A 14923-nucleotide genomic window follows, 5' to 3' on the forward strand; every position below is an offset into this window, starting at 1 on the left:
AAAGGAAGGACGATCTTACTGGATCCCATAGCCTCTCCGAGGCACAAACCAGGCTTTTACACAAACCCCCCCCCCCCTGCACCCGAGCTTTTTAAAATAGTAAATGCCACTATTTTTGCAAAATTATTACGAGATCTATTATTCTAGAGAATAATGCATATAAATGCATATATGCATATAAATACAAAAGTAAATCAAATCTTATCCTTGTATAATATACAAGCTGATGTGAGATCCCTGTCTACAGGTGGACTGGAACTATTATCCAGTAGGCAGTCTACTGTATTTTATCAAACCGTTATTAGTATAATAGATCTCGTAATAATTTTGCAAAAATAATGGCATTTACTATTTTTAAAAGATTATTAGCAAATTTACAGAAATGGTGCATTCGGAAGACAAAACCAATTTTTCACTTTTGACAATTGAGCACCTGCTACATCCAGATTCTAGGGAGGAAAGGAAGGACGATCTTACTGGATCCCATAGCCTCTCCGAGGCACAAACCAGGCTTTTACACAAACCCCCCCCCCCCCCTGCACCCGAGCTTTTTAAAATAGTAAATGCCACTATTTTTGCAAAATTATTACGAGATCTATTATTCTAGAGAATAATGCATATAAATGCATATATGCATATAAATACAAAAGTAAATCAAATCTTATCCTTGTATAATATACAAGCTGATGTGAGATCCCTGTCTACAGGTGGACTGGAACTATTATCCAGTAGGCAGTCTACTGTATTTTATCAAACCGTTATTAGTATAATAGATCTCGTAATAATTTTGCAAAAATAATGGCATTTACTATTTTTAAAAGATTATTAGCAAATTTACAGAAATGGTGCATTCGGAAGACAAAACCAATTTTTCACTTTTGACAATTGAGCACCTGCTACATCCAGATTCTAGGGAGGAAAGGAAGGACGATCTTACTGGATCCCATAGCCTCTCCGAGGCACAAACCAGGCTTTTACACAAACCCCCCCCCCCCTGCACCCGAGCTTTTTAAAATAGTAAATGCCACTATTTTTGCAAAATTATTACGAGATCTATTATTCTAGAGAATAATGCATATAAATGCATATATGCATATAAATACAAAAGTAAATCAAATCTTATCCTTGTATAATATACAAGCTGATGTGAGATCCCTGTCTACAGGTGGACTGGAACTATTATCCAGTAGGCAGTCTACTGTATTTTATCAAACCGTTATTAGTATAATAGATCTCGTAATAATTTTGCAAAAATAATGGCATTTACTATTTTTAAAAGATTATTAGCAAATTTACAGAAATGGTGCATTCGGAAGACAAAACCAATTTTTCACTTTTGACAATTGAGCACCTGCTACATCCAGATTCTAGGGAGGAAAGGAAGGACGATCTTACTGGATCCCATAGCCTCTCCGAGGCACAAACCAGGCTTTTACATAACCCCCCCCCCCTGCACCCGAGCTTTTTAAAATAGTAAATGCCATTATTTTTGCAAAATTATTACGAGATCTATTATACTAATAACGGTTAATAAATAATAAATAGTAAATAAATCAAAATCAGTTACATTATTTTATCTTATTCATAGCATAAATGTTCTCGAAGATTACTAAAAAGAAATTGAATTAGACTACAGCAAATTGGCAAACTTTACCTTGTATCTGTTTCCACCGAGTTTGTTTGGGGCGTTCTTCAACATATCAGCAATACTTGTCTCAACATCTCTTTCAGTTGCATTAGTGTGGGTGTTGATACAGGCTTCTGGAAATTTATAAGAATTAATTAATATATATAATTATAATTCACTTTGCTATTCCCCATTCCACAGTCCTCTCGTCCTTCCCACTTCCCTGTCCCCACATCATCCCCACTATTCCCACTTCCCTGTCCCATCGTCCTCCTTACCATTTTCCCCTCCCCTGTCCTTCTTCCTCCCCCACCATCTCCCATTCACCTGTCCCTTTGTCCTCCCCAGCATTCCCCTGTCCCCACCATCCCCAACTCCCCAGTCCCCTCGTCCTCCCCACCATTACCCTCTCCTCTGTCCCCTCGTCTTCCCCACCATACCCCCCTCTCGTCCTCCCCACCATTCCAAACTACCTCATCCGATGCATTCTATAATGGTCTGATGCTTCCATCAGAAAATTGGGAACATCAAATGATCTGATATTCCCATCACTGAAAAATAAGAACAGCTAAAAAAATGAAATGAAAAAAATAAAAAAATAAACTATACTCATGAAATGAACAGTATGGTAAACAACACAGCTCAATTTCAATGCAATGTCACACAAAATTATTAAATCGAAATGAAAATAAATTGAAATCTATGAAAATTCAAATTATCAATACAATCGGAAATATTGAAATAATATCGCAACATAATATAGTGTGGGTTGCTCTTACGTGCAACAGACGGTGCTGTTTTTCAAAAAAGGCATGGTTTTACCTGTCACAAGTGTGGCATCTATACTTATACTCACGAAATGAACGGTATGGTAAACAACATAGCTCAATTGCAATGCAATGTCACAATAACATTTAATAACAATAATAACAATAACATTTAAATATACTTTAAGATATAATCTAGAAGAAAATAAGAACATTGAAACGGTTCATGAACTCGATTTCAATAAAGGACACTATGGGGAACTTTGAAAAACAGTTAATGAGTATAATTAGACAGACTTGTTGCTAGGCAGAGGAGTAAATAATGAGATATATGGCAAATTTTGCAAAATATACGGCACACAAACATTCATACCCAAACAAAGCAAAATGCTAGGTAAGAACAAAGCAGTTGGCCCGTAGGGGAAAGGAGATACCCACAAGACTGGAATACAAGTCATTAACAAGCACACAAGTACTACACTACACAACAACCGCACTACTACCAGAACTGGACGAATCACTACCAAAACAACACATTGCACATCACTACCAAAACAACACAACACAACACAAGCATTGGCAAAGAATTATAGACCAGTTGCACTAACATCCCACATAATAAAATTATTTGAGAGTGATCAGGAGTCAGATTACTAGTTTTATAGAGACCAATGACCTCCACAATCCAGGCCAACAAGGATTTAGAGCAGTTTCTATGATCGAGCCACTGAGATCTATAAAGAATTCTGATCAAGAAAGAGATCTAGGGGTGGTTTTAGATAGAAAACTATAACCTAAGGATCATATTAAGAACATTCTGCGAGGGGCCTATGCTACACTTTTTAACTTTAGAATTGCTTTTAAATACATAGGTCAAAAAGTTTTAAAAGTTTTAAAAGTTTTTTAAACCTCTCGTGTATCATGAGTGTGTTAAAGCATCAGATGGTGCATTCAGATGATGAATATTACCTAGTTCCTTCATCTGGGAAGAATGAACACATATTGGTGCATTCGGATGATAAAAACTAACTACTGTAGTTTAATTGATCAACAGACTGTATATCATATGCAGACTGTATGTGGATCTGCGGGCCACTCCAAACAACAGCCTGGTGGACCAAGCTCCACCAGGGCTAAAGCACAAAGTGATATAGATGTGATAGAGAAACTAGGTCAAATGGAGGAGTAGGTCTGTATATTAAACAGCACCTGACGTGCACAGAGCTACTAAACTCAATGTGGTGGTAGAGTGGTGGGGGGGGGGAAACATTGCAGAAAAAAACAAAAATACAATTTGGTCAACAAAACAGCATTGTTTAAAATAGAAGACATGGGTTGTCATTTTGGGGGTAAGGTAGGTTACATTGAGTTAATTAGTTAGTACTTAGTTTTTATCTTAAACTGGTTGGGAGAGGTACAGTGTTGCTGTGCTGGTGAAAGAACACCTAAAGGTAAATTAAATAATGATTGCGAATCCACAAGAAGTTGACATAATATCGCTAGAGATCTGCAATCAGGATGATAAACTTTCCTTAAAGAATTTGACAAACACTTGCTGATAGGACATGAAGTAAATGAAATGTATGTCAAGTTTTGTGAAATATATGATAAAAGCACAACAAAATTTGTACCAAAGGAGAGATGCAGAACTAGGAAAAGGGGTTTGTTCAACAGAAATTGCGAGAGGGCCTGAGACCCAAACACACACAAATGGAATCAATATATAGCAAGAGGCCAAACCCCCAAACATACAAGCGATGCAAAGATGCGAGAAACAGCAGCAGCATTAAGGAGAGGGACTTAAGGACCATAAATAAAGTGTGAAAATAAACTCGAGTAAATTTTTTTAACTACTCTCGACAGTGAAGAAAAACAAATATTCAGACGATTTGTGTTAGAATCATTAATCTTACACTTTCGGTCATATTCAACAACACAAATACATACACACACATTCCTGTTGCTGTAGCAAGTGAAGAATTACACACACAGATCACAATAACGTGATGCATCAAATGAACAAATCCACAAGGGCCGTGACGAGGATTCGAACCTGCGTCCGGGAGCATCCCAGACACTGCCTTAATCGACTGAGCTACAACAGGGTAAAAGGGTTGAAACCGAAGTTCTACTGAACTTACTGGATCCCATAGCCTCTCCGAGGCACAAACCAGGCTTTTACACAACCCCCCCCCCCTGCACCCGAGCTATGTCAACAGGCCGTTCTCCCTCTTCGCCCTTCCGAATGCACCATATCAGTAAATTTTTTAATAATCTTTTAAAAATAGTAAATGCCACTATTTTTGCAAAATTATTACGAGATCTATTATTCTATAGAATAATGCATATAAATGCATATATGCATATAAATACAAAACATAAATACAAAAGTAAATGTAAATAATTTTACCTTGCACCTAGATCCACCAAGCCTGTATGGCGCGCGTTTCAGTACTTCGGAAATCTAGAACTATCTTGAATCTCTAATCTGCAATGAAACAATACATATTATTGCACTTACCAAAACATGGATGAATGTAGAAAATACAGAACTATTAGCTGAATATCAAATAAATGGATTTAATCTATTTCACACAGATAGATATATTAGACCGTGTATATTAGGTAATACCTAACATACACGCCTCCACACACACTACATTTGAAATGTAGTCTCAAAAAGACTACATTTCAACAGCAAAGATTACTCCATAAAAAAATAATTAAATTATTGACCAACATGAGAGAGGGTTAGCCAACATGAGGGTTGTGTTGATTGCCTGAAAATATTTAAATTGTGTAATGTATTGAATGGCATTTTTCAAGTTACAACATTTTTTAAATTACTGAACTAGGTTCTAGGCTTTGCTAGGCTTAATTCAATTATTACAGATAAGCCTAACCTAGCCTAGAACCCAGTGGGTTCTCTTCCTATTGGGGAGTGTTGTACATGCCTTGCCTCCACATACACACTAGCACAGCCAGGCCTCGCCTCCACATTTAAACCAACCAAGCCCACAAATACGTTAACATGGACCAGCATTACACCGTCTAACATACTCTGTCAGATGTAACAACTAAATTTGTGAATTCAAGACCAAATCTATTGTATAACACAGTGTTAGTACGAGAAAAACATTACTTACATTCGAAGCCGTGTTTTAAAATGGCGGCGGTCTTGTACTGACGCTCCAAACTGTGTGTTCGTTTGCGTATGATGAACGTGTGACAATTTACTACAACAATTATTTAATTATTCTTATTCTTTATTTTAATATTTTTAGGGTACATGAAATTTCAAACTTATTTGCACACAATAATATAATTGCATTGTCATAACCTTTATATATTACGGAAAATACGATGACATGAACGAAGTCAAAGTGAAGTTGAAGTCAAAGTCATTCGCCGAACGTATTAGTCATTTTTTTTCATACATACATAGTTGATTTACAAACATAATGTTGACGTACATAATGTTTCATACATACATAGTTGATTTACAAACATAATGAATGACGTACATACAATAATAATGTCAGGACAGTGATATAATTATAAACTTTCAAAGCACTGTATCGCCCATGTGTCGTCTTGTCACCAATACTGGGTAACAGTTCCGCCACTTCCCACACTCTTGCGGGTGGGCAGCGACCATTATTCTACGTTTATATTCATATCACCGTGTTGGGAATTTCATTGCGAGTACATTGATACCAAAATTAACGCTGTAGGACAAGTGTGGAAGTGATAACAATCCCAAGAGTAAAAACATTTTGTTGCTCTTGGGCACTCACGGCGAGTCATCTACGTAGGTATTTATTGGGTGCTGGTATTCATATAACTTTTGGTGACCGTTTTTGCTGATTTTCTTCTAGAGAATGTTATTGCGAACACGTTGGTACCAAAATGAAATACATAGCTCGAGAACTAAGGTCAGGAGAGTAAAAAGAGTATACACATTTTTGTTTTGACGCTTAATTAAGGTTATTGTGAGTACTCATCGCCTGCCTAGAAACTGGAACTAGTAATTCCATCTATCATACATATCATACAAGAGGAGCCACACATCTATGGATCATCCAATAAAATCAGCAGACTTCTAGATGTTACTACTGCTCGGCTTAGACTCGGTTACAAGTATCTCTAGGAATTCTCATTATCTGCTGATGTAGACCTGACCAAATGTAAACTGTGTCAACAAAATTATTCGCACACCCTCCGTCACTATGTGATGGAGTGCGAAAAGATACATGAATTTAGAGACAATTCTATAACCAATGTTCCAGCGATGTGTCAATATTTCATTCAAAATGATCTGCTACCAGAAATTTTAGCCAAATATCCCCAGTTTGCTAACTGTAGATAACAACTAAGTGATTGTAACCTATCCACCGCTGCCCACTGGATGGGGGACGGTGTGCAGGACAAACATATAAATTTTGATACTAGCTCTCCACATATGTCAGTTGCTTAATTTAGAACCTGTACTTGAGGTCGATCTCGAACCCATTGTTGATGTGATGACTTATATTGAATTTTGTAACTATATCATCAAGATTGTAACCAGCTTAGCTAAATGTAGTGTGGGGTTCAGTCCCTAAGCCCATATATGTGCCTCTCTAACCATTTAGGTTACAGGGCAAAAACATAAAAACAAAGGTAACTGCAGAAGGCCTATTGGCCCATACCAGGCAGCTCCTATCTATAACAGATAAACACTAAGTACTACCTAATTAACTCAATGTAACCTACCAACCTAACCCCCAAAATGTCAATCCATATCTTTTATTTTAAACAATGCTGTTTTGTTGACCAAATTGTATTTTTACTCTTTTTCTGTCATGTTTCTCCCACCCCTGTTTTTTCCCTTTTTTCTTATTTTTTCTCAACATAATTCATACTTTAATTATGCGGATCAGGACATCACCTGATCAAACACATCAAACATCGTTTGACCACCATCAAACACACACATTTCGTGTGTGTTTGACGCTCACTGATATGTACCAGCGTTGTTTTATATATGGTGCTATTCTATCTTACGCTTTGTTGCTCTTTTTTACCTACGGGCTCATAGAACATTCTATTGCGAAAACATTGGCACAAAAATGAATGACGTACATACAATAATAATGTCAGGACAGTGATATAATTATAAACTTTCAAAGCACTGTATCGCCCATGTGTCGTCTTGTCACCAATACTGGGTAACAGTTCCGCCACTTCCCACACTCTTGCGGGTGGGCAGCGACCATTATTCTACGTTTATATTCATATCACCGTGTTGGGAATTTCATTGCGAGTACATTGATACCAAAATTAACGCTGTAGGACAAGTGTGGAAGTGATAACAATCCCAAGAGTAAAAACATTTTGTTGCTCTTGGGCACTCACGGCGAGTCATCTACGTAGGTATTTATTGGGTGCTGGTATTCATATAACTTTTGGTGACCGTTTTTGCTGATTTTCTTCTAGAGAATGTTATTGCGAACACGTTGGTACCAAAATGAAATACATAGCTCGAGAACTAAGGTCAGGAGAGTAAAAAGAGTATACACATTTTTGTTTTGACGCTTAATTAAGGTTATTGTGAGTACTCATCGCCTGCCTAGAAACTGGAACTAGTAATTCCATCTATCATACATATCATACAAGAGGAGCCACACATCTATGGATCATCCAATAAAATCAGCAGACTTCTAGATGTTACTACTGCTCGGCTTAGACTCGGTTACAAGTATCTCTGGGAATTCTCATTATCTGCTGATGTAGACCTGACCAAATGTAAACTGTGTCAACAAAATTATTCGCACACCCTCCGTCACTATGTGATGGAGTGCGAAAAGATACATGAATTTAGAGACAATTCTATAACCAATGTTCCAGCGATGTGTCAATATTTCATTCAAAATGATCTGCTACCAGAAATTTTAGCCAAATATCCCCAGTTTGCTAACTGTAGATAACAACTAAGTGATTGTAACCTATCCACCGCTGCCCACTGGATGGGGGACGGTGTGCAGGACAAACATATAAATTTTGATACTAGCTCTCCACATATGTCAGTTGCTTAATTTAGAACCTGTACTTGAGGTCGATCTCGAACCCATTGTTGATGTGATGACTTATATTGAATTTTGTAACTAGCTCATCAAGATTGTAACTTGCTTAGCTAAATGAATTGTGGGGTTCAGTCCCTGAGCCCATTATGTGCCTCTGTAACCCTTTCCACAACCGCCCACAAGATGGGTATGGGGTGCATAATGGGGTGGGGTGTCTTGGCCAAACGTGCCACATCAAAACCACAAGTTGACATTGAATGTGAATTAACAATGAGACAAGTAAGATTTATACTAATACATTTATACTAACTCTGTTGAGCGTTGACCATTTATACATCAAATCTGTTGATGTGAGCACTTTAGTTTAGTCTGCCGTTTAAAGAAAAAAAGAGCATATCAATGGTATATCACAGAAAACGAATTTATCATAAACTCATGTATTTGTCTTATCATATTGAACTGCATTCATATTTTTAATATATAACAATATGAATATACAAATTTCTGTAAATCCCCTACCTTGTTGGAATCTGTGGAAATGAATGAGCAAATGTGCTGGCTGAAGGCGCTGAAGGAAACCACATTGGTTTCATTTTGGATACAAATGTCCATGGAAATTCAAAATGGAAACTAATTATATAGTTGAACCTGCAGAGACGAGTTTAAGAATCTGTGTTGAGAGTGATGGACACAGCCTTCACAATTATACTTCAGAGAATGTAAACATCTAAGAGTCATTAGAAATATGTGTAGAATAATAAACCCTACATTGTTTGAGTTAGGGAAAACACCATTTGTGATATATAGATACTATAGCTGTTCCTAAAGATACACCCTTTTTTGCACCAGCAAGATAACATATAAGATTTTAAGAGTTGACGAATGTTAATATTCTTGTTTGATAAACTGTGAACTTGAGACATAGTTAATAAGAACATATTAACACAACAAAATGTTTTCAAAATCCTTAACACCACTTTCCAGCAACTTATATAATTTATATAAATTATTTTAGAGAATAATACATAAATTATATATTTAAACATGATATAGTGTTTAGTGGAATGTATAAGGAGTCAAATTGTGTTAAAAAGAGCAATTTTTAGAAAATTTGGAAAAATACTTTTTTCTGTTCAAATTATAACTAAATGGATTATAAAGGTTTCACTCAGCCAATATATATCATTCACAATTTATTAATGAATTTTACAAAAAAACACCATAAATTTTATATTTAAACATGTAAAAACTATTTGTTTTACATTTGGAAGAAAATAATTGTAGAAAAACAATTTATAATTAAACCTTTGTGTTTGGATTTTTTGAGTAAAAGTTTCTCAAAGGCTCTCCTGCACCATTCTCAATGCAAATCATTCCCACACCTATGGCAAGAGATAGGCGAACGTTGTGTAGATGATTTGTGTTTGCTGGGTACCCCTCCGCCCTGAGGTCAGTCCTGTGCGGCTGGCCCAGGGTGGGGTCGACGTGCGAGGCAAGGATGTTGAGGTGAGGCCGCTCTGTGACGCTGCTTGCTCCACCGAGGTCGCCCTTGGCGAGGCGGCCTCGAGGAGGACCCTACTCCCCCGCCCTGGGGTCAGTCCTGTGCGGCTGGCTCAGGGTGGGGTCGACTCGCGAGGCAGAAATGTGGAAGTGAGGCTACCCTGTGACCCTTCCAGCAACACCGAGGTCGCCCTTGGCGAGGCGGCCTCGAGGAGGACCCTACTCCCCCGCCCTGGGGTCAGTCCTGTGCGGCTGGCTCAGGGTGGGGTCGACGAGGACGAGGGAGTCAGCGCGGTGAAGCAGGACCAGGACACACCACACGACGCCGGTTGTACCAAGGTCGCCCTTGGCGAGGCTTCGAGGAGGACCACACTCCCCCACCCTGGGGTCAGTCTTGGGAGGCTGGCTTCGGGTGGGGTCGACTCGAGAAGCGACGGGAAGGAGGCCAGCGCTACGAGGCCGGCTAATGACGATACCAGACGCCCCGAGGTCGCCCTTGGCGAGGCGGCCTCGAGTGGGACCCCTACTGCTACCACCTTCGGCAGAACAAACCCGGGGGCCAGGAATGTGAAAACGGTCCCTGATGAGACGACCATCATCAGCGATGACAGCCCCGAGGACGACCCTGACATGTGGGCTCCAAGGACGACTCCATCTAGGACGCCGTTCTACAGTTTTACATCTGGGGTCGGCTTAGGCGACTTAGTCACATCAGCTGGCGGGATCGGCTTCAGCGACCAGGCCAATAAGCCCAGATTAGCTAGCGCTCCACACCTGAGGTCCGGCTCGACGCCCGCGGATCTGGGGGTCGGCACCAGCGACGCATGCCCCGGGGTCGGCTCCAGCGACACTAGCCCTAGGGCTGGCTCCACCAACAAACAATTGAGGGCTGGTGCCTGCAATACACCACTAAGGGCAGGCCCTGGCAGTGCCAAGACATACACCACCAGGGCCGACCCTAGCGACGACTCCCAGACATCCATAGTTCCGGAGACTGGACCAGGGGTCGGCGCCAGCGACGCTCGCCCAGGAACACACTACACAAGCAAGCCCTGTAGGGTTGGTGCCGGCAATACATCCCTGAGGGCCGGCCCTGGCTCCACCAAGATTTCTACCACCAGGGCCGACCCCAGCAACGACTCCCAGACAGCCACGGTCCAGGTGACGGTTTCGGGGGTCGGCGTCAGCAACGAACAAGACTTCTGGGACAGCCCTATCTCCCAAAGACCCCAGAACAGGCGCTATACATTCAGGAGGGTTCAGAATGAGTCTGACAGCAGTAATGACAGCCGGGATGCCCTAACAATGAGCCAGGAGATCAACGGGCTCCTGAACCAAGTGAGGAACGGAACCCCTGGGGCAATAAACGATCAGAATAATACACAAAGACCCCCTCACCGTGGGTCCCCTGCCCCTGGAGAAGAGAACGACGCCAACAGGGCAGCCCCAGACACCCCAAGCGCGGACCAACAACCACAAAGACAGGGAACCACCCTCACCATATGGTTCCCACTACCAAGGCACTTCAAGTGCACTGAGACCGCCTGCCCTCACGTCCACTCAGGGAAATCATGGACGTGTAAGAGAGTATCCCTAGTGAGACACCTGAGTTGTGGCCACAACATCAAGATCGGGCGAACAAGATACAAGTGTGCAGGGTGCAGGAAAACGCTGGGACAAAGACCGTCTACCCATTCATGTGCCCGGCTTCAAGGAATTGTGGCAGCAAGACAAGATGACAGCGTCCAGTTAGCGTTCCCATGTAACAGACCGAATTGCGACTTTTCATTCAATTCAGTCATAGGGAAAATGAGTCATGAGCTATACCATGTGAGACGAACAGGCCAGGAGCGACGGAATGAAAACCAACAGGACCCAGACGGAAGGGCGCCACCCTGCACCCCAGCACCTGAACCAGCACCTCACCGCCCTGACACCCTACCCCCCCCACCCACCAACCCCATCCATGAACCCGCACCACCACCTGCATCACCTATTCCTTTATCCCCAGTACCATCCCCCACCCCCTCACCCCCACCAATCCTACCCCCTCTCCAGCACCCACAGCCTCACCGACCACCCCCCACTCACTTGTGATCACCCATTGTGATACAGGTTCCTTTCCCCCAACACCCCTCCCCTACCTACCCTGATCCCACAGGGCCTGAGGACGAAGACCGGGCCTCCCCAGAAGCTAGCGGCGAGGACGACAACGAAGACCACAGGGGTGATGTGTCACAAATACTTGACAACGGTGATGAAGCGGTACGGCTAGATAAAGAACCAGACGAAGCCGACCAACCAGAACTGCAACCAGATGAGGCGACCCAAGATTGGGCACTAGAACCCTTCTACGCTCCCCTGCTGGCACTGCTACGCTCCCCGGACTGGGACGAGTTCTCGAGCCTCCTGAATGAAATTACAGAGGCGGTTCAAGCCCACTGCAACATCCGGATAGACGAGAGTAGACCAGCCCCCTCAGCCATCGATGTCAACGACTGCAAGGCGATCCAACGCCTTTACAGAAGAAACCGACGAAGGGCGGTGAGGCTGATCACATCAGGGGAAAGTCGCCGCTGTGAGATCCCCTGTGAGATCATAGAGAGGCATTTTTCAGAGGTACTAGCCGCTCAACCACCAATAGAAGACCCAGTCACACTCCAGTCCATACCTGAAGCGCAGGAAGATCGCGCTGAAATTAACCTGGACCCAATTAGAGAAGGGGAAGTGGAGGTCAGGCTGATGAGAGCTGAAAACAGTGCCCCAGGGAACGACAGAATCACCTACAGACACTGGAAGCAGGCTGACCCCGACTGTAAGGTAATAGCGGCGATCTTCAACATCTGCCTGCAACAGAAGAGGATCCCCCAGGACTGGAAGACGTCACGAACCATCCTCATACCCAAGGATGGTGACCCACACGCAATCAACAATTGGCGGCCCATTGCTCTGTGTAGGACAATTTACAAGTTATACACAGGAGTTCTGGCTGCAAGACTGAGGAGATTGAGCAAAATCAGGCCCTGTGCTCTGCGCAAAAAGGATTTATGGCATCAGACGGGGTCCTTGAGCACAATTACATTATCCAGCACTACCTTGACGAGGCACGAGACAGCAATAAAGAGATTTGCATTGCGTCACTTGACCTCACAAACGCCTTTGGTTCCATGCCATTAGAGCTCATCGACGCCTCCCTCACACGGATGGGCATGGGAGCAGACTTTGTCACGGTGATCCAGGGCATTACAAGAGGAAATTCCACCAAGATTCAAACGGCGAGTGGTGAAACGAATGATATCCCAGTTGACTGTGGGGTCAGGCAAGGATGCCCCATCAGTGGCCTATTATTCAACATCGCCATTGAACCTATACTGAGGACCATCATCAACACCGGATTACAAGCAGACCCAGGTCTCAAGCATCCCTGCCTTGCCTACGCAGATGATATAACCCTGCTCTCCAGGACAGCGGAAGGCCTACAGAACCTCATTAACATCACCTCTGCAGCCTGTGAAGAATTGCATCTAAAACTAACCCAAGGATATGCTCGTCAATGCACATGTCTAGACGACAACCAAGGGGAATGCGAAACTCCATATTTACAATAGGGGAATCGCAGATATGCAGCAGACAAGATGGGGAGGAAACCAAATTCCTAGGCAGACCAGTAGGTTTCCACCTCCTCCCGAACGCGAACGCAAACGAAGAGTTTAAGCAACTAGGCGTAGCCATAATGACAAGTAAATTGGCTCCCTGGCAGAGGATCGATGCCCTGAAGTCCTTCGTTTTCCCAACAACTGTGTTCGCCATAAGAACTTGGCAACTGAGAAAGGGAGATTGGCAGGAACTGGATGACCGACTACGACCGCTAATAAAAGAAACACTATACCTGCCACAGCGGGCAACCAATGGATACCTGTATAGAAAGAGTGCAGGAGGCTCATGCGGCATACCCCTCGCCACAGAAGACTCTGACATATTCATCATAGACTCGGCATTTAAACTACTCACCACGCCGGATCTAGAGACGAGGAATATTGCCAGGGACGACTGCAAGAGAGTAACGTCACGGAGAATTCGCCAAGAAGCCACTCTGGAAAACGTATGCCAGTATCTCTCAAAAGACGACTTGGAACAAAGACCCTCTGGACATGAGACGCTCTGGTCAAGAGCCCGCAACTCGTCAGGGAGGATGAAAACCAAGTGGTCCACAGACGGAGATGCATTGGAAGTCTGTTGTGGGGAGAGAATCATGTCTCACAAAGAAAGAAGATTGGTCGCAAGGAACATAAGGAACCATCACAGAGGCCTTCGCGACGACGACCTGAGAAGCAAACCAGACCAGGGGAAAGTAATGGAGCAAGTTGGGAGGGAGCGGGCCTCGTCTGCATTTATTAGGGATGGGGCTTTCACAACCTTTGCTGACTGGCGTTTCATTCACAGGGCACGTCTGAATCTTATACCTCTAAACGGAGCCCGCCGGTTCAACATCCACGGAGACCAACGGTATAGGAGATGTCACCACCAGAACGAGACGCTACCCCACGTCATCAACCATTGCCTGAGGCTGTCAAATGCGATGATCCAGCGACACAACGCGTTGGTCGATCGTATCCTGAAGGCCTCGGAAGGAAGACACTGGAAGGTCATATCCACTAACCGACAAGTCCCAGGAACAAACAATGTGCTAAGACCAGACATTGTTCTAGAGAAGAACGGAGAGGTGATGCTGATTGACGTCATTTGCCCCTTCGAAAACGGACCAGACGCCTTTGCAGAAGCTAGACTAGGCAAAGAAGAAAAGTATGCAGAGCTAGCGGTGACAATGAGACGGACCTACAGGCAGGTCACTGTATATGCCTTCATTGTAGGATCGCTCGGGTCATACGACCCAAAGAACGACAAACCAATGAACAGGCTGGCCTCTAGAAAATATCAGAGGCTGTTCAGGAGGCTATGCGTGA

General features: G+C 42.9%; 1 protein-coding gene and 1 long non-coding RNA gene across 4 annotated transcripts in view; one reads left to right on the top strand and one right to left on the bottom strand.

Annotated features, from left to right (window-relative positions):
* The window catches only part of LOC138354884 (uncharacterized), a 5801-nt gene extending 917 nt beyond the window's left edge, over window positions 1-4884 (bottom strand). The window contains exons 1-2 of the long non-coding RNA XR_011223698.1: window positions 4805-4884; window positions 1655-1761 (exon numbers count right to left, since the gene is read on the bottom strand). This is a non-coding gene — a long non-coding RNA (uncharacterized lncRNA). The remainder of the gene's footprint in view (window positions 1-1654; window positions 1762-4804) is intronic.
* Window positions 1-14923, top strand: part of LOC138354926 (uncharacterized) — an 81698-nt gene that overhangs the window by 29726 nt on the left and 37049 nt on the right. The window lies entirely within an intron of this gene.

This window comes from Procambarus clarkii, chromosome 65, assembly GCF_040958095.1.
Source record: "Procambarus clarkii isolate CNS0578487 chromosome 65, FALCON_Pclarkii_2.0, whole genome shotgun sequence".
Taxonomy (NCBI): Eukaryota; Metazoa; Arthropoda; class Malacostraca; order Decapoda; family Cambaridae; genus Procambarus; species Procambarus clarkii.